General features: G+C 43.0%; 1 long non-coding RNA gene across 1 annotated transcript; it reads left to right on the plus strand.

The window, feature by feature from the left end:
• Positions 1 to 156: 156 nt before the first annotated feature.
• Positions 157 to 19,789, plus strand: LOC126957507 (uncharacterized). Its single transcript, XR_007726804.1, has 3 exons — positions 157 to 198; positions 942 to 1,106; positions 19,048 to 19,789. It is a non-coding gene; the product is annotated as an uncharacterized LOC126957507 (long non-coding RNA).
• The last annotated feature ends 3,596 nt before the right edge of the window (positions 19,790 to 23,385 follow it).

Raw genomic sequence — 23,385 nt, forward strand, 5'->3', positions numbered from 1 at the left:
AGAGGAGCAGCCAAGAGGAGTGGAGGGATCGAAGGTGCATTCCTTCCACTGTTGAGGGTCGACCCTTTATTGCCAGCTTGCTGTACGACAGGCTTTCCATAGACACCTAAAGGCCTCCGCTATGTGGGCGGTGACCCGCCCGTGACGTAAGCTCTAGACGCCTGAGAAGTGGGAGGACCCCGCGTCCAGGACAGGAAAGTGCGTGATTTACAACTAGAGGGACAGGCGCTGTCCCGGGACCCGTCCTGGGCCAGGGAGCAGGAGAGGGAGGGACTACAGTTCCCGACTTGCCGCGGGGCGGGCGGAGATCGTGCACTTTACCAGTGCGCTTCGGCGCCAGTTGCATGGCCTTGGCAGCCAGTGGCGGCTCTCCTCCTGTAACAGTCCCCTTGTCTTCCGACCTCTCGCTCTTAGGTTACGTGTCCTTGCCGGTCGCCGCGGCAGCCCCTAATGCCCGAGCGGAGGGTTCCCAGGCCCAGCTGTGGGCGCCACTGCCCACCATGCGCCAAGCCCAGAGCCTGGTTGAATCCTTCGCCACCCTGTCCATCCATTTGGCCATTATCCTGCCACCTCCAAATCCTGTTTTTGACACCTCTCGGGGGAGAGAGGGAAAGTGGAAAGAAAAAGGAATAAACTCCTCGTGGCCATAGTTAGTGGGTAAATTCAGATCTCGTTTGAACCGAGGTTTTTCAGAATTGTCTTTTTAGTATTCACAGCTTGTCACCATCAGTACCTTGTTGAGAAGCCTCTCGCAACCTCCATCGTGTGGTTATAAAATCCAAATTCCTTATAAAGTCCAAATTCAAGAGGAGGAGTGCATGTTTAGTTAAGTTACTGTCTAGACCTTACCAGCCAATTTCTATCTCTTCAGTATGGAAATTGCAACTGAAAACACTCCTTCCAAAAAAAGCAGTCTGCATTTTTCTCTTCTCCAAATTTAGCACCCCTGACCTTGCTTACACTGGATACCACCTGCTGTGGAATGACGGAGTGGCGGAAGCAGACATCCAGCGATAGTTAGATTTCCTGACGTTGACATCCAAGCAAGAAAGGCGTGTACCTGAGGACCTGCCCGTGGTAGAAGTCTCAGCTTTTCTCAGAGACAGGTAGGCAGAAAACAAGGGTAAGGTTAAAAAAGAAGAGGGAAGTGAGCAGATCCACAGCGGGACGCAGCTATACAATGGAAGACAGACCATGTGACCCATTAAGGAAAGGGGCTGCAGGTATTAGAGAGAGACCTGTAGGGATCATGATGGTGCTAGCGTCTGATCCCGGACAAATTTATCTTCACCATTACTTCGCTTTTATGTACGGTTACTTAAATGAGTGTTTTTCCAAAGTACCTTACTGGAGAAGACACCAGCTCTCTCTCCCTGTACACCATCCACCCACAGCCATGACGCGCTTTTATGATTAGGGGCCCTTGGAATTCTCACTGCTGCCTCCCTGTCTGTGCACCCTTGCGAGTGTTTTCCCTCACCTGGAACACACTTCCTTCCAGCTCTAGGTGTGCAAAGCCTACCTGCTCTTCCAGTTTCCGTGGTTTACCTCCACAACCCCAAGGATCTCCAACCTTTTTTTGCCCTTTAGCACGGAGTAATTTTTAGTAACACCACATTTTGAGTTGGATGAGAGTGATTTTTATGTCTTAGAGATGAGTCTTCCCTTTAAATGCTGCAAAGTGCTGCATAGTAGATGTCAAATGAATGTCAGAAGGAATCAAATTTACCGCAAATAATTGAAGGTAAGAAGTAACAAATATTTCCCTTCAAAAATGTTAATAAAAGTGTATTTTCGGGCGCGGTGGCTCAAGCCTGTAATCCCAGCACTTTGGGAGGCCGAGGCGGGTGGATCACGAGGTCAGGAGATCGAGACTATCCTGGCTAACATGGTGAAACCCCATCTCTACTAAAAATACAAAAAACTAGCCGGGCGTGGTGGCGGGCGCCTGTAGTTCCAGCTACTTGGGAGGCTGAGGCGGGAGAATGGCGTGAACCCGGGAGGCGGAGCTTGCAGTGAGCCGAGATCACGCCACTGCACTCCAGCCTGGGAGACACAGCGAGACTACGTCTCAAAAAAAAAAAAAAAAAAAAAAAAAAAAAAAAAAAAAGTGTATTTTCTCCTGCCTTTCTCAAAGCCAGTTCTCAAGACATCTAATGAAAACAAGTCTTGTTTATGTAATGCAGGGATAGGCAGACTCTGAAGAGCCACATGGTAAATATTTTAGGCTTTGTAAGTCACCCAGGTCTGTGCCACCTATTTGTCATCTTCTGTTTATTTAAGAAACTTAAAAATGTAAAAGTCATTCTTAGCATGCAGGTTGTACAAAAACAGGGTGATTATTGGTCATAATGAAAATTTAGTAGGCCGCTAATTGAGGAATGGTCAGAATTACCTTTTTTCTCTTTCCTGCATGATGGGCCACACCTGTTTTTTCATCATGATGGAAACAAGCAAATGTCTATACTGCAGCAAGTGGTGAATGATGGCTTCGGAACCACACATCTGTCTTTAAATTCTTAAGCAAATGACCTATTTGTGCTGGTGTTTCCTTACAGAAAAACAACTGTAATTTAAGTGAAAGTGACAAGGATGGGAACCCTATAGGATTCACCAGACAAAGAGTAGTTATCAATAATTTATTGATGATGATATCCATTTTTGGAAAGGAGATAAATATATCTTCAGCTTACTCATAGGAAAAAGATGGTTTGCTTTTTCTTTAAAAGCATTTTTCCTGTCCAACTTCCAAGATAAACTTGTTGTTTTTCTGCCAGAGAAACCCTAAGACCCAGAGGAATGTCTGCATTCCAGACTCTGGTCTTGGGATTCCCTGTGCCTGTCGAATCCAGCCAGCTGTTCAGAGGATCCAACTCAAAAAGTCTCAATTCTTACCCCGCACATTCATTACCTCTCAGATACTTGGTATCTGCTTAAAACAAAAGCTCTGGAATTAGCATCATTGCGAGGTAACTGTTGATTTAGTTTATTAACATATACCTCTGCTGAAATGGCTAATAGATATGGTCTAGAAACCAGGGAGAACTGAAAATGGAAAGCCATCTGTTCTTTGGAAGTTCAAGGCTATGCTTTTATTTGATGCATTTAACCATAAGAAAAATGAACTATATGTTCATTTTTTCTTTTAAAAGCTGGAGAGATGTTTGATGGAATTGTTTGTGACTGACAGTGTGTTATTCAATGATATGATCTGATTATTAGGTATTAATTTCCAGGCCTGTGATGTAATGCTACCATATGCCCACAAGATGTCTGTCTTTCCCTGTGTGTTTTCCACATAAATAGAATTTCCAACACTATTAGGACATAACCAAACCTTCTTGCCAAAGGGAAAGGCCATCCTCTGGGTTATCCTGCGGGGGAAGGCATCTTGTAGGAACCACCTTAGTATCCACCCACACGCATTCCACCAGGCGTAGTCCTAAGCTGTCTTTGCTCCAGTTTTTCTCAATATTCCAGGTTATAGTGGTGGGATTTCGACCTGTCCCCAGACATCGGCAATTTGCTCACAGCCTCCGCACTTACCCTCGAAGTGATTCGAAGCCGGAGGGTAAACATGTTGCTTCTTCCTGAAACACTGATTTTACTTAGAAACCGTACAAAAACAACTTAGTTTTGAAACAATTAGTTTGAAATAGAATGCAAAACTGATATGATTATTAAGCAAAATTTTCTTCAACCTGAGAAAGTGGATTGAGAAATGTAAAAAAAAAAAAAAAAAAAGGTAAAGCAACATTTGAAAGGACTTTCACAACTTTCACGCCGCAGTCGCCCCTGTAAAGGAGGACAAGCCCGCTCTGCCTTGCGGGTTTGTGAACACCTGGCAGCTGTAACAGTTCAGATTTGAGAACACCTGGCAGCTGTAACAGTTGGTCACATGAGAAGCTTCCTGTAGCTTCCGGGATCGGAGGAAGAAGAAGGCAGGTGCTCAGAGGTGACCGCATGTGTTGAGGAGGGGATTCTCTGTGGAGCAGTGGGCAGGGGCATGTCCCACCTCCCAGGAGGAATGGGAAAGGGAGGGGCAGGTTTCCCCTTCACCTGAGGACGGTGAGGGGTCTCCTTGGTTTCTAGACCTCACCTAGTAGCCATTTCAGGGGATGCATATGCTAATAAATTAAATCAACAGCTGCCTCTCGATGGTGCTGCGTTCCAGAGCTTTTGTTTTAAGCAGTGCCCCACGAAGTGGAGCACTCAGAGTCAGACACTACGTGCCCTAGAGTGGTTCCGAGGGAACCCTGGGACAGCTCCAGGAGATGGGTTGGAGGTGACTGAGCTGCATGCTCACCAGCACTGGGATGAGCAGGGGTTCTCGTACTGGGTACGGCGGGCAGTTCAGTGGGAGCTGGGAGGAAAGCAAGGCTGAGGCAAAGTGAGCAGCCAGAAGGGAGCAGCCAGAAATAAAACTTTGCTGTTCTATCCGCCATTCAAAGAACTGTAGCTGGATATCCACAGCTGAAAAGTCCTCCCTTTGAACTGTATCCACACAGCACCAGTGGCAGAAGATGACAGTCACTTGGCTTGGCATGCAGGTGGCACCCCCTGGCCATCCCAGGCAGTAAATCCAACCAGTTCTCCAAGGTTCATTCAAGTCCAGTTTCTCTGGGAAATGTCCTTGAGAGTGTTTTGAATATCAAACTTTTTTGGTTTTTTTGGTATCATTCTTGGTCCTTCCCTTTTTTACCCTTTGTCTCCTCCCTACATATAAGCAGCATGAGTTCCATTGGTAAGATGGCTGTCTGCCTGTCCCACCACAGCCATCATGGTCACTGCCATCCCTGGCAGTTGGTTCTCTCCTGGGTCCTGTGAGGAGCATCTCCCTGCAGCACACTGCCTGCATGTGCCCCTGTTCTCCCACTTGCTAGGGCTGAAAACTGGGGAGGCTGTCCGACTCCTCTTCACTCCCACACCCTGTCACAGGGTCAGCCAGACATAGTCAGCACATGTGCGACTCCCAGCACCTCTCACTGTGTGCGTCATCCTCCCCAGTGCTTGTGCCCTGACATCTGTCCCAGTGGGCAGAACCCACTCTACTTACTGTCATGTCCCCAATACCCAGACCATGTCACCTACACATCAGTTACCAAGAAATGATTGCTGAATCAGTGAGCTGAGTGAATTAATAAATTAATGTGTTAAACAGCTGATATCTGGATAAAAGTATAACCCAGCGAGGTTAAAACCAAGAGCTGCAGCAATCGTGCTCCTTGGTCTTTACCCAGATGAGCTGAAACTTAACATCACATACAATCCTGCACATGAGTATTTAAGCAGCTTTTTTCAGAATTGTCAAAACGTAAGAAACCAAGATAATCCTTTAGTAGGTGAATGGATAAATCAACTATGATGCATACAGACCGTATTAGTCTATTCTCACATTGCTGTAAAGAACTGCCCAAGACTGGGTAATTTATAAAGGAAAGAGGTTTAATTGACTCACAGTTCCACAGGACTGGGGAGGCCTCAGGAAACTTACAACAATGGAGGAAGGGGGAAGCAAACATGCCCTTCTTCACATGGTGGTAGGAAAGAGAAGTGTGGAACAAATAGGGGAAAAGCTCCTTATAAAACTATCAGATCTTGTGTGAACTCACAATCATGAGAACAGCAACATGGGGGTAATCGCCCCCATGATTCAATTACCTCCCGCTGGGTCCTTCCCACAACACATGGGGATTATGTGAGCTACAATTCAAGATGAGGTTTGGGTGGGGACACATTCAAACCATATCACAGACCGTAGAATATTATTCAGTTCCAAAAAAATAAATGAGCTCTCAAGTCATGAAAAGTCATGGGGAAACCTTAAATGAACGTTACTAAGGGAAAGAAGCCAACCTGAAAAAGGCTATATGCTGTATCATTCCAACTATATGGCATTCTAGAAAAGCGAAAGTGATAGAGACATTAAAAAAAGTGATTTCCTTGGTTTGAGATGGGGAGGGAGTGATGAATAGGCAGAAGGATTTTTAGGGCAGTGAAAGTATTCTATATATAGTAGGGGTGGATACAGGTCATACATTTGTCAAAATTTCTAAAATGTCCAACACTGAGTGAACCCCAAGGTAAACTATGAACTTTGGTGTGACACACAACAATGTGTCAGTGTAAACTCATCGGTTATAACAGACGTACCACTACGAGTGTGGTGTTGATAGTGGAGGAGGCTGTGCATGCATGGGGGCAGGTGGTGTATGAGAACTCTGTCCTTTCTTCTTGATTTTGCTGTGAAAGTAAAACTGCTCTAAAAAATAAAGTCTCTGGAGAAAAAAGCAATGACAAAAACCAAGAGCAAACTCCCAGGCAGTGAGAGTAATGACAGGAAGTCTCCCTTTCTGGAGTGAATGTGGCATGTTAAAGCATAGGAAGTCAGCACAGGGAACCCAGACTATAGTGAACAAGGGGCCAGTTGAAATTGATTTACTTGAGAGGAGGGGCTAGACACAGGCCAGATCATATAGGGTCTTGTGAGCCAGGGTAGAAAAGTTTTAGATCTTTGAAGAGGTTTAAGAAGTGGAGTGGCATAATCTGATTTACTTTAAACATATTTCATACTACCTCTCATGGGAGATGGACTGGACAAGGCGTCAGAAGAAGCCGGGACACCAGGGACCAGGCTGTGATCCAGGGCACAGAGGATGGAGGCATGGCTGCAGTCCTGGCAGTGGAGTTAGATGGAAATAGAAGGAGCGAGGATCCCAAATTGTATTCCAAAGAGGTTGTACTACATCCTACGAGCAGTATATATGAGTGTCCCAATTCCTCCCCTTCTTTGCCAACACTAGATATAATCAGTCTCTTAATTTTAGCCAATTTAATATGAGTGTAGTAGTAATACTTCTTCTGTATTTCCTTAATGCACATTTCCTCAATTTGCTTTTCTTTTTAATTAATTAACTTATTTTATTTTACTTTAAGTTCCGGGATACATGTGCAGAATGTGCAGGTTTGTTATGTAGGTATACTTGGGCTATGGCGGTTTGCTGCACACATCAACCCATCATTTAGATTTTAAGCCCCACATGCATTACGTGTTTGTTCTAATGGTCTCTGTCCCCTTGCCCCCCACCCCTGGTGTGTGTTGTTCCCCTCCCTGTGTCCATGTAGTCTCATTGTTCAACTCCCACTTAGGAATTAGAACATGTGATGTTTGGTTTTCTGTTCCTGTGTTAGTTTGCTGAGGATGATGGCTTCCAACTTCATCCATGTCCCTGCAAAGGACATGAACTCATTCTTTTTTATGGCTGCATAGTATTCCATAGTGTATGTGTACCACATTTTGTTTATCCAGTCTGTCATTGATGGGCATTTGGGTTGGTTCTATGCCTTTGCTATTGTAAATAGTGCTGCAATAAACATATGAGTGCATGTGTCTTTATAGTAGAATTATTTATATTCCTTTGTGTATAGATTGCTGGGTCAAATGGTATTTGTGGTTCTAGATCCTCGAGGAATCACCACACTGTCTTCCACAATGGTTGAACTAATTTACATTCCGACCAACAGTGTAAAAGCATTCCTATTCCTCCACAGCCTCACCAGCATCTGTTGTTTCTTGACTATTTAATAATCACCATTCTGACTGGCATGAGATGGTATGTCATAGTGGTTTTGATTTGCATTTCTCTAGTGATCAGTAACGATGAGCTTTTTTCCATATGTTTGTTGGCCACATAAATGTCTTCTTTTGAGAAGTGTCTGTTCATATCCTTCATCCACTTTTTGATGGGGTTGTTTGGTTTTTTTCTTGTAAATTTGTTTAAGTTCCTTGTAGATTCTGGATATTAGACCTTTGTCAGATGGGTAGATTGCAAAAAATTTCTCCCTTTCTGTAGATTGCCTGTTCACTATGATGCTAATTTCTTTTGCTGTGCAGAAGCTCTTTAGTTTAATTAGATCCCATTTGTCAATTTTAGCTTTTGTTGCAATTGCTTTCGGTGTTTTCATCATAAAGTCTTTGCCTATGCCTATGTCCGGAATGGTATTGCCTAGATTTTCTTCTAGGGTTTTTATGGTTTGGGGTTTTACATTTAAGTCTTTAATCTATCTTGAGTTAATTTTTGTATAAGGTGTAAGGAAGGGGTCCAATTTCAGTTTTCTGCATATAGCTAGCCAGTTTACCATTTATTAAATAGGGAATCCTTTCCCCATTGCTTGTTTTTGTCAGATTTGTTGACAATCAGATGGTTGTAGATGTGTGGTGTTAATTCTGAGGTCTCTGTTCTGTTCTATTGATCTATTTGTCTGTCTGGTACCAGTAGCTACTGTTTTGGTTACTGTAGTCTTGTAGTATAGTTTGAAGTCAGGTAGCGTGATGCCTCCAGCTTTGTTCTAATTGCTTAGGATTGTCTTCACTATATGGGCTCTTTTTGGGTTCCTTATGAAATTTAAAGCAGGTTTTTTTTTTTTTTCTAATTCTGTGAAGAATGTCAATGGTAGCTTGATGGGAATAGGATTGAATCTATACATTAATTTGGGCATTATGGCCATTTTCACTATATTGATTCTTCCTATTCATGAGGATGGAATGTTTTTCCACTTGTGTGTGTCTTCTCTTATTTCCTTGAGCAGTGATTTGTAGTTCTCCTTGAAGGGGTCCTTCATGTCCCTTGTAAGCTGCATTCCTAGGTATTTTGTTCTCTTTGTAGCAAGTGTGAATGGGAGTTCATCCATGATTTTGCTCTCTGCTTGTCTCTTGTTGGTGTATAAGAATACTTGGGAGTTTTGTAAATGTTCAACATACACATATTAAATGATGCAAACATCCCACTTCTACATATTGACCCAGGAGAAATGAAGGCATCTGACTATATAAGACTTGTACTGGCTGGGCATGGTGGCTTATGCCTGTAATCCCAGCACTTTGGGAGGTCAAGGTAGGTGGATCATCAGAGATCAGGAGTTTAAGCCAGCCTAGCTAACATGGGAAAACCTCATCTCTACTAAAAATACAAAAACTAGAGGGGTTTGGTGGTGCGCACGTGTAGTCCCATTTACTCTGGAGACTGAGGCAGAAGAACTGCTTGAACCCAGGAGGCAGAAGTTGCAGTGAGCTGAGATCACACCACTGCACTCCAGCCTGGGTGACAGAGCAAGACTTCATCTCAAAAAAAAAAAAAAAAAAAAAAAAAAAAAAAAAAAAAAAAAAAGACGTATATAAATATTATGGGAACCTTATTTGTAATAGCCAAAACTTGAAATCAAGCCAAATGTTAACTGGTGAATGGCTAAACAAATTGGTGAATGGCTAAACAAAAAAATGTTAACCAGTGAATGGCTAAGCAAACTGTGACATTCATTTTTTATTGTGGAATTGTATTGCATTCTATTGATAGTATGCAAAGAATTCCCCAATAAAAAAAGAATGAATTATTGATATATGTTACAAAATTATTGAATCTTATGCTGCATGAAAGAAGACAATAAAAAAGAGTACATACCATATGATTTCATTATGTAAAATTCTAAAAAATGCAAACTAATATGTAGTGACAGGAGGCATATGAGTGGTAGCCTGGGGATAGTAGGGAGAAGCAAGAAAGAGGGGTTACAGAAAGTCCCAAGGAAACTTTTGGGGATGATGATATGTTCATTATCTTAATTGTGGTGCTGATTTCATGGGCATATACATATATCAAAACTTATCGAGCTGTGCGCTTTAAATATGTGCAATTTATTATATGTCAATTATACTTTAATTAAAGATGTTAAATAGAAAGTAAATGCAGGCTAATGACAGGGAATTTCAAATAAAAGAACTGAAAAAAAGAAGAAGAAGAAGGAGTGAGGATTCATGCAGTTATTGTCGGCAAGGCGGTCATGGGGATTACATGTAGAATTAAGGAAAATAATTAGGAGCAACTCCTGAGATTCTAGCTTGAACAACTAGAAAGTAAGAGTACAGAAAGGGTGGGAGGTTGTCATTCCTGAACTGGGAATAAAGAATCAGCTTTGGGCAGGAAATCGAGATGTGTTACTTCAAAGATACCTGTAACTGTAAGGAGATTGTTTGCTTTCTTTCTAGATTTAACAAAGAAAGATCACACAGATCTTACAGACATGGAGACTTGGAAGTTCAAGGTCTAGGGGCTGCATCTGGTGAGGGCCTTCTTGCTGGTAGGGACACTCTGTAGAGTTCCAAGGCAGTGCAGAGCATCACGTGGTAGGGACTCATCAGAGATGGCCAAACTGGCTCTTAGTATAGACCTGCTCTTCTGATAACCAACCCATGCCCTCTATAACCCATTAGTCCAGGACTGGATTAATCCACTCACCTCTTAAAGACTCCACCTCTTTTTCTCTCTCTTTTTTTTTTTTTTTTTTTTTTTTTTTTTTGAGTTGGAGTTTCACTCTTGTCACCCAGGCTGGATTGCATTAGTGCAATCTGGGCTCACTACAACCTCTGCCTCCCAGGTTCAAGTGATTCTCCTGCCTCAGCCTCACGAGTAGGTGGGACTACAGGCACAAACCACTGTGCCCGGCTAATTTTTGTATTTTTTTTTTTTTTTTTTTTAGTAAAGACAGGGCTTCACCATGTTGGCCAGGATGGTCTTGAACTCCTGACCTCAAATGATCCACCCACCTCGGCCTCCCAAAGTGCTGGGATTATAGACATGAGCCACTGCGCTGGCCCTTCACCTCTTAGTACTGTGATATTGGGAATTAAGTTTCAACATTGGTTTCAGAGATAATAAACATTTAATAGAGAGCAACATGTTTGGCCAGAAATTTTCCTGTGGCCTCATCTTTCAGCCCTGACATAAAGAAAAACAGTGCTACACTTGAACAACACATTCCAGATATGTGCAGAAAGTTTCAAGACTTTTAGACAATTATTCAACTTAGACCATAGTGAAAAAGAGTCTTCCAGCAAAAAAAAAAAAAAAAGGATAATATAAACCCCAAATATCTCTTGCATATATCCTTTTTATGTTATACATTTCTATTAAAAGAAGAGATTTCCTATCTAGCAAGGGACTTTATGAGTGTTGAGAAGAAAACTTAAATGTCTGTTGAAGTACAGGTTGAGACCGCTTTGAAAGTTCAGAAATAAGATATGAGAAGGACTTTTGTAAAGACATGTCATGTCTTAGACTCTGAAAAGCACATTGCAGGTTGTCAGATTCATCCTTGCTTTCAAGAACTGGCCAAGAAACTCAAAGGTGTTGGAAAGGAAGAGGAAAGGAAAAATGCGGATGATGTTTCCTTTTTCCCACCACCAGAAATATAAACAATCATGGAGACTTTTGATCAGGCAAAGTTATTTGAGATTCTGCCAAAGTCAGGTAGTTCTATCACTTAGAAATACTTCAGTTGTAAGAAACAGAAAGTTCAACTTCATTTTATATTACGGAAATGTATTGGCTCATGTAACTTGTCAGATCAAGAGTTCAGTGGATCTGATCTTTGGATTCTATTTCAAGGATCAGACAAGCCCCCTTATAGCCACTCCTTGGTCTGCATCCCTCTGGGTTCTCATCCACTAAGAAAGAACATCTATGCCAGCCACTAGCAAACAAAATCCCATGTTTCACTGTGTTTGGCTCAGTTGGGTCAGGTCCTCATACTGGACCTCACACCAGTTCTGCAGCTGAGAGAAGCCTGGGTCTTGGTCCTGTGCCCTGCTTTACTGCAGTGAAGTCAGCTCCCCCTGCCCCACATGGGCTGCACAAACAGGCCAGGGCAGATCCTACATGGGGTCATGCTCAGGGTCAGGTTCCAGCCCCAGGTGAGGGCTGAGGAGAGCAGGTGGATGTGAGGCAGGGAGCTAGAAGAACACTCAACGCTCAAGAGACATCAGGTAGATGAGGCATGCCTTTATTCAGCAACTCCCTCACAGGGTCAGTGTTACTTTTATACATTACACAATAGTGGCTGAGAGCCAGGTGATGAACTTCTCTATGTTATGTCTACACGGCTATGATTATATAAGTCATGGGACTGTGCACCTGCGCCACAAACCCACTGAGTCATCCAGGCTGTTTACCTCAGCCTATGCCTGCTGCCCTATGCCTGATTAGCTGCAGCACAGCCATGTTCCTTACACATAGGATCAGACATGACTACCATGGAAAGACACTGGTTACTGGCCATTCCTCATGCAAGTGGCCACTACAGAAGATTCTGTCAGTGATAATGCCACCCACTTTCCAGCCCCACTTAAGAAGGCAGAAACATAGCCTTTTGGGTGGTCAATGCCTACCTTTATTCATGAGATGACTGACTGTAGTAGATACTTAAATAGTAGGAAACCAGATCTGGGAAGGTAACTATGAAGGCAAACTCCATTAATTTGTCCATTCATTGAACATGTTTTATAGAGCTGCTGGCCTAGCTTCACACAGGCTCTGTTTTATGTGCTGGGACGTGGAGATGAACAAACTCAATGGGCCTCCTCCCCAGGAACTTGCCTACTGGTAGAGATGTAGCAGTGAGCCCCAACTAAGCCACAGCTAAGCCACGAAGGTTCAGACTCTTCTGAGTCTAATAACTGAGAGTGAGGAGCAAAGTGTGCCTGCCATTGAAGCCACAAAAGAAAGAAACAGAAGTCTTAAGAAACTTAATGATAAAATATCACTGGAAAAATTACTGCTTTAAGTCTGGACAACACAACATTACCTCATCTCTAATTAGCTGGCTGTGGTGATGTGTGTCTGCAGTCCCAGCTACTCAGGAGGCTGAGGCAAGAGGATCACTTGGGCCCAGGAAGTTGAGGCTGCAGGAAGCCGTGATTGTACCACTGAACAGGGTCTTGCCTAGGTAACAGAGAAAAACCCTGTTACATATATAGAGTTTTATATCTGGATATTTATTTAAAGAGCTTTCTGTGGACTGGGCACGGTGGCTCACGCCTATAATCCCAGCACTTTGGGAGGCCGGGGCAGGTGGATCACTTGAGGCCAGGAGTTCAAGACCAGCCTGACCAACATGGAGAAACCCTGTCTCTACTAAAAATACAAAATTAGCTGAGCGTGGTGGTGCATGCCTGTAATCCTAGCTATTCGGGAGGCTGAGGCAGGAGAATTGCTTGAACCTGGGAGGTGGAGGTTGCAGTGAGCCAAGATTGTGCCATTGCACTCCAGCCTGGGCAACAAGAGTGAAACTCCATCTCAAAAAAAAAAAAAAAAAAAAAAAAAGCTTTCTGTGAATATCATATAAAAAGCAAAACGTTTGACCCTATGAGAGTAGTTATTTTAAAGAAGTGAGCAAAAATACTTGCTCAGCACTCATTTAGTTAACTCCCCAGCTGAAGATTAGTTGTTTGGATTAAGTAGCTATCTCAGGACCCTAAAACTTAAGTCATGGAAATGAAATCAAATTATAGAAAAACAATTAGAAAACAACAAACTTCTCCAGTGGTACTGAGGTTGCAAACAAATGACACATATGATAAATCACAGCCAAGGAAACTGATTGCATTAAGTTATGGTAGATATCATCTTAAACGTGGCTTAATGTGGTAGATAGAGGTGGTCGGCAACAGCATCCTTACTCTTCCCTCTTGTAGGTCTTTTGTGGATTGGAGGGTCTGGACAGCTAACAACCCTACATGTTCATAGTAGAGTTTTGGGTGTAAGTTAGAGCCTGCCGATTAGATGCACTCACAAAAGTTGTGGAAGGAAGAAGCAAGGGAAAGACCCACTTCTGCTGCTCTGGCTGTATAGGAGAGCTTGCCCTGCAATCCTCATAGTGTTCCAGGATGTCCTCACTCGTCTTGTAGGCATCAAGACCCTTTGCAGCAGAGATGGCTGGAGCTTTCTTGTTTCGCTAGGAAAGGAGGACCTGCAGACATCAAGTGCATCCTCTCCTGAATCTGTGCCTTCCTCACTCAGCAGAGGTAGCAGCCTTTGGTGTACTTTGGCCTGCAGTGCTCTGGGGTCCTTTCTGAAGGCCCAGGCTGGAACCAGTTTTCCAACCCAGTGTACAGCAATATTGTGGACACTCCATTTTAAATTCCTCTCTACTTAAAATGGTTAGCTTAAAAAATTATATATTTTAAATTAACAAGTGTGTATATTACGGGGTACAATGTACTGTTTTGATTTATAGATACATTGTAGAAAAATTAAATCAAGCAAATTAATATATCCATCCCCTCACCAACTTACTGTTTTGTGTGTGGATTGGAGGGTCTAGACAGCCTTGAAATATGCAATGCATTATGATTAACTGTGGTCATCATGCAATGCAGTAGATCACCAAAACTTACTCCTCTAGTCTAATTGAAATTTTGTATCTTGTTTAAAACATGTATACAAATTTAGGGGTATAAGTGCAATTTTTGGTTACATGGATATATTGTGTGGTGATGACAGGGGCTGGGCTTTTAGTGTAACCATTACTGGAGTAGTGTACATTATACTCATTAAGTAATTTCTTATCCCTCACCTCTCCCACATTCCCACCCTTCCTAGTCTCCATGTCTATTATTCTGCTCTCTATGTCCATGGGTACACATTATTTAGCTCCCAACATTTCCCCTTACCCTACCCCTTCAGCCACCATTCTGGTAACTACCTCTCTACTCTCTGTTTCTATGAGAACAACTTCTTAAGATTCCGCATGTAAGTGAGATCGTGCAGTATTTGTCTTTTTGTGCCTGTTTTTATTTCTTGCAATTTAATGCTTACTAACATGGAATTTGCTAGACAAAGTAGTTGTAGGCAACAGTCCCTCAAGAACAAGACCGTAGAACGGCTTATCAGCCTTGGTTGGATTTGAAGGCAATAAGAACCTAATTACCACTAGTAAATGAGAACTTGGACATATGACACACTGGGAAACAGCTGCTTAAATTATCGCCTGTGGTCCCTGGGAATACAAAGCCTGTCGAAGGCAGACGGAGGACCCAGTGACTGCAGCATCATCATAGTAAGAATGAGGACTCTAAGAAGGGTGGGGGCCTGGCTGCTCATGACCAGACTGAAAGGTTCAAAGAAAGAAAATGCCAGCTCGGGGGTTTACATTCTCAGTTCAAGGTATGTCCAGTGACAAGCCTCTAAGTCCTAAATGATTGCTTATCTCTTGTAGCTGCTGGCCTGATGTCGCCAAAAATCCCAAATGGAGACCAATCATGTGCATGACTGAATTACAGTGTAAATTGATTCAGAACTTCATCCACGAGGTCTTCTTTAGCAAATATAGGAATTTTTTGGTTAGGAGTAAGAATAGGAGACAAGGAATGAAGACTTCGGAACTTCTCCTGCTAACAGAGGCTCCTCCTTTGATGAGGCCAATCTTACCACCACTTAATATAGTTACCTTGAAAGAAAGGACAGTTCTTCCCATACCAACTTCTACCTCCCCAATTGCCTCTACACCTGTACTTATAATCGGATCACTGCATACCCTAGAGGCACAGTATAGAATCTGACTCAGGAAGAAAGGAGTTACTCATCAAAGTAATTATGATGTGTTACAATTTGTTTATACTTATTTACATTAATTTACATTTATTCATATTGAATTACAGAAGAAGCTGAGTAATATGTCTTGTCATATATTACAAAGTTGTTAAACCAGGGTAAAAGGAACATTAGTTTGGGCAAAATGTATCAGATATTCTGGACTCTTACTTTTGCTAGATACCAGCATTCTTATTCTCTATCACAATTTAACCCTAGGGAACTCGACTACCTTGCCATTCTACAGGGCAGTATATTGGTTCAATTTCTTGATGACATCATACTTATTGAACTAGGTAAGCCAGCAATATCCTGTCAATCACATGTAAGATAGAGTAAGGGAGATAATCCCAATGAAAATTTGCAAGGGCCACCACAACTTTGGAGTTTCTGCTAGTCCAGATGTAACCCAACGATGGGGACTGAAAGTCAATTGTTGGTATTTCACACCCTCTAACTAAAAAATAAGCATTAAACTTTCTTTTTTTTTTTTTTTGAGACGGAGTCTTGCTCTGTCGCCCAGGCTGGAGTGCAGTGGCCGGATTCAGCTCACTGCAAGCTCCGCCTCCCGGGTTTACGCCATTCTCCTGCCTCAGCCTCCCGAGTAGCTGGGACTACAGGCGCCTGCCACCTCGCCCGGCTAGTTTTTTTTTGTATTTTTTTAGTAGAGACGGGGTTTCACCGTGTTAGCCAGGATGGTCTTGATCTCCTGACCTCGTGATCCGCCCGTCTTGGCCTCCCAAAGTGCTGGGATTACAGGCTTGAGCCACCGCGCCCGGCCAGCATTAAACTTTCATTCCATCTGATATTGAACTGAAGCTCAATGCTCCTTTTTCATTTAGTTAGGCTTTTTTTTTTTTTTTTTAATTTTATTTTGGAGGCAGAGTATACCTCCCTTGGGTATGATGCTCCAACCCACTTATTGAGTACCTTGAAAATATGGTTTTAAGGAGAGCTTGAAGCTAGAGGGGGCAATGAGATCTGCTGTCTGGTATCCCAGCTGATGCAATAGGAAGGACCAGATGCTTCATGGAAACTATTGCAAGCCTAGTGTCTTAGTCCATTCTCATACTGCTATAAAGAACTACCTGAGACTGGGTAGTTTATAAAGAAAAGAGATGTGATTGGCTCATGGTTCCACAGGCTGTATAGGAATCATGGCTGGGGAGGCCTCAGGAAACTTACAATCAAGACAGAAGGCAGCGGGCAAGCAGGCTCATCTTACATGGGCTATAGCAGGAGGGAAAAAGAGAAGGAGAAGGCACTGCACACTCTTAAACAAGCGGATCTTGTGAGAACTCACTATCAGGAGAACAGCAATGGGGACATCCACCCCCATGATCCAGTCACCTCCCACCAGGCCCCTCCTCCAACGTTGAAGATTACCATTTGACATGAGATTTGGCCGGGGGACACAAATCCAAACCATATCACCTAGTAATGCTTTTTTGGAAAATAACTACAATTTTTTTTTTCCCCCGAAATGGCTCTTTGTTGCTCTTGGGTCCTGGTAGAGACCAGATGCCTAACTATGGGACATCAAGATCTAAATAGACCATAAGATCTAAATCGTGAGTCACACAGTTTGACTTTTATAACAGCACGGGGTGGAATGAAAGTGGCATATGTGAGGCTGAGCATAAGTGTGATCCAGAGACTTATCTCTCAGCACGCCCACCAATGCCGCACAGGTGTCTCTCTTTTAACCAGCCCTCAACTATGGCCTCCCTTGATTGTCTGAGGAAAACAAATGTTGATGCTAGTTTACAGAAGGTTCTGCATGGTGTGCTGGTAACAGCTCGTGAGAGGTTTCTGCAGCTCTTCTTAGGTTTGCTCCGATAGAAGAGTAGTAAAGGGAATTTCTCCCAAGGGAGGAAATCGAGCAGAATATGAAATGTCTCATTTTTTCTTGGAAGGATACATGTCCAGATGTATAGCTCATAACTGATTCACAGGAAGTCGATGGCAGGTTGGATACTTGAGAATCTGAAAGAAATAACCCTGGAGAATCGGTGACAAAGAGTTCTGTAGAAGAGGCATAAGCACAGAGTATAAGATACTTGTGTTCTCTATGATTCTTAACCACAGGACATCAATTTCAGATAAGTGTTTCAGGAACTAAGTGGGGAGATGACCAGCCTGTGAAGGTCAGCCAGCCTTTTCTTATGCCATCTGTGTTTTCCCAGTGAGCTCAGGAATAAGACAGCCATGGTATCAGGGATGAAGATTAAAGATGAGTTCCACAACATGGACTTTCCCTCCGTATGGTTGAGTTGGCCCATCCCTGCTGTATGCGCCTCCTATTAAGAGTAGACAACGTTGGGCTGGGTGCGGTGGCTCATGCCTGTAATCCCAGCACTTTGGGAGGCTCAGGTGGGTGGATCATAAGGTCAGGAGATCAAGACCATCCTGGCTAACATGGTGAAACGCAGTCTCTACTAAAAACACAAAAAATTAGCTGGGCATAGTGGTGCGTGCCTGTAGTCCCAGCTACTTGGAAAGCTGAGAAAGGAGAATTGCTTGAACCCTGGAGGCAGAGGTTGTGGTGAGCCAAGATCACACTACTGCACTCCAGCCTGGGCAACAGAGCAAGACTCCATCTCAAATAAATAAATAAAGTAAAGAAAAGAAAAGAAAAAAGAGTAGACAACGTTAAGTGTCATATATGAAGTCATTCTGTTGGGGGCAGACAGACACGCAGGGGAAGGTTCATTATATAAATCCTTTTCATTGTGAAAAAAACAGTTATCTGTCCTCTATGGAATAGGTATTTTGGGTATGAAATGCTTCTGCCAGTACTACCATCAAAAATAATCCATTAATACGATTACAGTATCCCATAAACCTTGTTTCTGACCTAATAAGTCATATTCTAGCAAGAGAAGTGAAGAAATGGCCCCATTCCTATGGCATTCTGCAATCTTCCTCTTTATCTCAACACGCATGTGCAGCTGGTCTTAACAGATGGGAGAGTGACCTCTTGCATACACAGATAACGTCCATCAGTGGCATCGTGTGAGATTGGGTGATATCCTATAGTATGCCGTATGCACTTTGAAAAGATGACCAAGATGTGAGGCTGTTTTCCCAATGGCCAAAATATATGGGCCCCAGATGCCTGGAAGTGAGAATCCACAATCCTTTTTGTTATTACAGCGAATAGCCCACTCACAAATGTTGACTTCCTGTTCCTCTAACTTTGTGCTTTCCTTGATTAAAAGCATCAGTTCTCAGATCAGAAATGCTGAACCCCAGGTTATCAACAGCGACATCAGTAGTGCCAAACCAGTGGCAAAAGTTAACAGAAGACTACAACGATCCAATATAAACAGGACACAAAGGGCTCAAGCCCATGAAGAATGAAGATTTCATTTGCCAGGCAAATAGCCAAAGTGTTTTTTGAGTGGACAAAAAGAAGTCAATTGCAAATAATTATAATTATGATCACTTATAGAAATGAGGCTTTGTGATCGCTGGTAGAAATGAGGACTATACTAACTACAATTTCTTGCTCATTCTGTGAAAGATGTATCAGCCAAGTTCCTTTTTTCTTTTTTCCTTTTCTCTTTAATTTGACAGATGTGTTGGCAGTGATTGACACCTTAATATAGTCTTTCGTTTGCAGAGATTATGATTGTGACCAGCAAGAACATCTCCAGTAATGAAGGTGCTGATGGACAAGACCCTGGATAGCTCTTCTTTTGCAGAGAAGGTGGGGCTGCTTTTCATTTGTATGAAGAATAAATCCATTGTGTTGGGCAGGATCATTTGTTTTCATTCAGTATGGCAGCAGATTCAGTATGGAATGGTGTGTAGATGCTGAGTTACCTAAACAGGTTTCTGTGACACTTTTGGTGGATCGATACTCCATTCTAACCTCTCCCGTAAGCACAGCTTATCAGAAAGGCCTTCCAGAGTTATGCCTGGAGCCGAGGGCACAGAATACTTCTCCAACTTTTTGACCCTGCTGGAAGCGTCTCATTCTCTTCATTAAATCCCTTTCGGTTTAAGATAGCTCGTGATTCCTGCTTCTTGCTTCTTAGCCTGAGTGTGGCTTGGATACTTTCTTCCAGTGCTTTGGAAAAAGACACAAAAACTACATATGAACTCTCGATTTTTCCCAAGCTGGTTTCTCAGTTTATCTTCCTCCCTTGTATCAATGATAGCTCATTCTCCCTGTCAGCTCTCTGCTGTTTTCTTCATGCCTTCTCTGAATTCCTCTTTCTTCTCATCCACACTGCCTCACTCCTAGTGCAGGCAGGCTCCATTACCACACAGGTATACCCAGCATCACCTACTCATCTATGGTATGGCTTCACTCATCTCATTCCACCATCTTTTAGAGCTTTGACACATTCATTTTTTTTTTTTTTTTTTTTTTTTTGAGACAGAGTCTCGCTCTATCGCCCAGGCTGGAGTGCAGTGGTGCGATCTCGGCTCACTGCAAGCTCCGCCTCCTGGGTTCACGCCATTCTCCTGCCTCAGCCTCCCGAGTAGCTGGGACCACAGGCGCCCGCTACCACACCCGGCTAATTTTTTGTATTTTTAGTAGAGACGGGATTTTACCGTGTTAGTCAGGATGGTCTCTATCTCCTGACCTTGTGATCTGCCCGTCTCGGCCTCCCAAAGTGCTGGGATTACAGGCGTGAGCCACCGCGCCCGGCCACATTCATTTTCTTAAAAAAAAAGAAAAGAAAAGAAAATCGAAAAAAAAGGACTGGACACAGTGGCTCACGTCTGTAATCCCAGTGCTTTGGGAAGCTAAGGCAGGAAGATTGCTTGATGCCAGCCTGGAGAACATGGTGAGACCCCATCTCTACAAAAAAATACAAAAAAAAAAAAAAATCAACTGGGCCTGGTAGTGCACACCTCTAGTCCCAGCTATTTGGGAAGCTGAGGCAGGAGGATCACTTGACCCCAGAAGTTTGAGTCTGCAGCAAGCTATGATCATGCCACTCTACTACTGCTTAGGCAAGAGTGAGACCCTGCCTTGAGACAAAGCAAAACAACAAAACAAGAATAAGCGTGTTATTCTCTTGTTTAAAAAACCCAGTCACTAAGGCAACCTACAAGACAAAGCCCCTAACACCATAATATAGAGTTAGCATCCTCCCCCTCCCCTCTGTTTATGTTTCCAATTCACTTATCCAAAGTTTTGCTATTTTTTGTTATTGTTGTTTTTGAAGGGAAACTCCTATATCCCACTAGGTTGATGAAATTCCCATATGTTATAGGAGTAAAGTACATGATTTCCTCATCTAAACATCTTTGAAGCCTTGTTACTGATTGGTACATTACACCAACTCTCGGCCCCCTGGTCATGCAGTGGATCATCCTGGCTCTGCCCTCATTCCAAACATCTCCCTCCTGGGGAGTGCTGACTGGCTTCCTTCATCTGCCCAAACCCTGCCACCTTTGACTTCCTGCTCAAGGCCCACATTTCCCATGATTTGCCCCTAATTTTCTAGCTCAGAATGACCACTCTGTCCTATGAACTCCTACAGGATTTGGTAAACAACTGAGCCAGGCACTCAATCTCACACTGCCTTGTGCTATCTCTTGGATGTTTTTGTTTGTTTTTATGTGTTATTTTGTTTGTTTTTGGTTTGTTATCTCTCAAACTATTCTACATTCTTTAATGTGTAGGTCATCAATCCTGAGAACCACAGATTATCACTGTGTCATCCACAATGCATATTACAAATTGATTATAAAGCAGGGCTTACTCCATAATTATTCAACTGAAATGGATATTTGGGAATCATGGAAGGGGAAACAGCTCTCACAATCAACCCTGGAGCGTGATGGTAAATACTGTGTGTTCTAATATCAGCTCAGTTATGCGTGTCTTCTGTGCATAAAATGTTTTTTCACTTGTATCTGAGATTTCCTGCCCCCCCCCCCCAAATGGGGGTAAGTCTATTGACTCATTTATCAGGAGTCCTGTGAAGTACAGCATTGTTTGTAAAGCATCTCTATTCTCTGATATACAGCAACATGAAGAGAACAGTGTAACTTTCCTCATGAAGTATGTTTAAGTCACGGATCTAAAATTTGAGAGAAGCAAAAGAAATCCAATAAATTTTAAACTTGACAAAGGTGACCTCTTGTCCTTGAACCAAGTGGTACTAATTTAGAAAAGAAGAAAAAAATCCTTGTTTCTACCAGAGTTTATGTTTTCAATTCACTTATCCAAAGTTTTGCTATTTTTTGTTATTGTTGTTTTTGAGGGGAAACTCCTATATCCCACTAGGTTGATGAAATTCCCATATGTTATAGGAGTAAAGTACATGATTTCCTCATCTAAACATCTTCCCAGAAAAGTAAGCGTTCGTGTTAGAAATCAACACATTCCTATTCAATCCTAATTTACTGAACAAGCTAAACATCTGCTCCAGGCCAGGCATTGCTCTGGGGAAGTAGAGATGGCGAAGATGTACTCCCTGTCCTCAGGGTGTTCACATACTGGCCAGGTGAGCCCCTTGCGAGTTACGATGCTCTCCACTGAGCATAATGACAGAGGCACAGCCAGGGGCAGCAGCGTCAGGGCAAGACTTTTCACCGGTCATCCAGGCATACTTCACGGAGGAGGTGGGCCTTGAATTCCGAGCTGGAGGCTAAGACAGGACTTTGCCAAGAACAGAGCCATTAGAGTTAGCTCATTCCCAGGGGAGAGGGAACATTTTTGGCAAGGGCACCTGGCATAAAAATATTGGCTTAATGAAGAGAGGTGTGTATTAGCATATGGCTGCAAGGAAGGTTGTCTAGGGAGTAATAAGGAAGTATTACGTAAAAGTGGGTTTCGGGGGTCTTTAGGTTGCAGGAAAGGAATTTGGGCAGCAAGAATATTGAGTTTTGTGGGAAGTCAGGGAAGGGATTTGTATAACCATTTGGACTTCCAAGGAGGAGACCTTTCTAGGGATGGATTTCTTTTTTTCTATGAGACAGAAATAAAAACCCACAGACTACAGTGGATGATTTATGCCAGTGTGTGGATTTATATGTACATACTGTGCAAACGCAGCACTGTGCAACAGTAAGTGGAGCAGAAGCTGAGGGGCTTGCCTTCTAGAAATACTTGCCTTCTAGAAATTTGCGTGGTGTGAAGCAAAGACGGAGACCCTTAGAACACAACCTCTTACTGTGTGGCCATGGCCAAATAACCTTTGAAGAGGGTCTTTATTCACACGTCGTAAAATGAGGGCAGTAAGACTTTCCCCCGTGTTGAGGTAATCGGCTATATAATGTATCTGGCTGACAAATTGGTTCCCAGTAAGTGACAGAAGTTAAAATATGAGGTCAAAATCTCAGTACTTGTTCATTTCTGTCTCCCCTTTTGCTGCAGACTGAACTTTCATTGGAAGTAGATCCACGTGGTTAACAGAATGGCTTCCTTGTTTTTTCAAATTTTTTTTTTTTTAAAAAGGCTCACATTGTGCCCACTTTGAAAATTAACCCCAGCGTGCAGTAACTGGCATGCTGTTTCTTCCAGTGTGGAAATGCACTCCTGCATGGCTGGTGGGTGTGCAGGTCAGAATTCTGTGGGCTAATCGCTTGCAGCACACGCAGTTGTCCCTTAAGGAATTCTTCTCCGTTTCCTTTTGAACACACCCGTGGAAGTCATTCTGGGTGTGGCTGTTGGAAGTCTTGGGAAGAAAATGTCCTGTCCAACAGCTGCCTTCTCTGTAGGTCACCCAGGGTCTCCCCTCCCACCTCACCACTGCTCTCTCAATTTCTTGGGGTGACTTCTGGGTTTTCTATGAAGTGGGCGCTTTCCAGAGGCAACAGCCTCACACTGTGACACGATCTTCTTTTCTCTGATTCACCCAGGCATTTTTGGTGGGCTGAGTGTTGAGAATCAAAACATCTACACCCACATTAGTTTACTGTCTACACTAACGTCCATTTATTCTTCCACTGTCTTAACCAACCTGACATTGCTACTGCAGCTAACTCTTGCCCA

This window comes from Macaca thibetana, chromosome 6, assembly GCF_024542745.1.
Source record: "Macaca thibetana thibetana isolate TM-01 chromosome 6, ASM2454274v1, whole genome shotgun sequence".
NCBI classification, from domain to species: Eukaryota; Metazoa; Chordata; class Mammalia; order Primates; family Cercopithecidae; genus Macaca; species Macaca thibetana.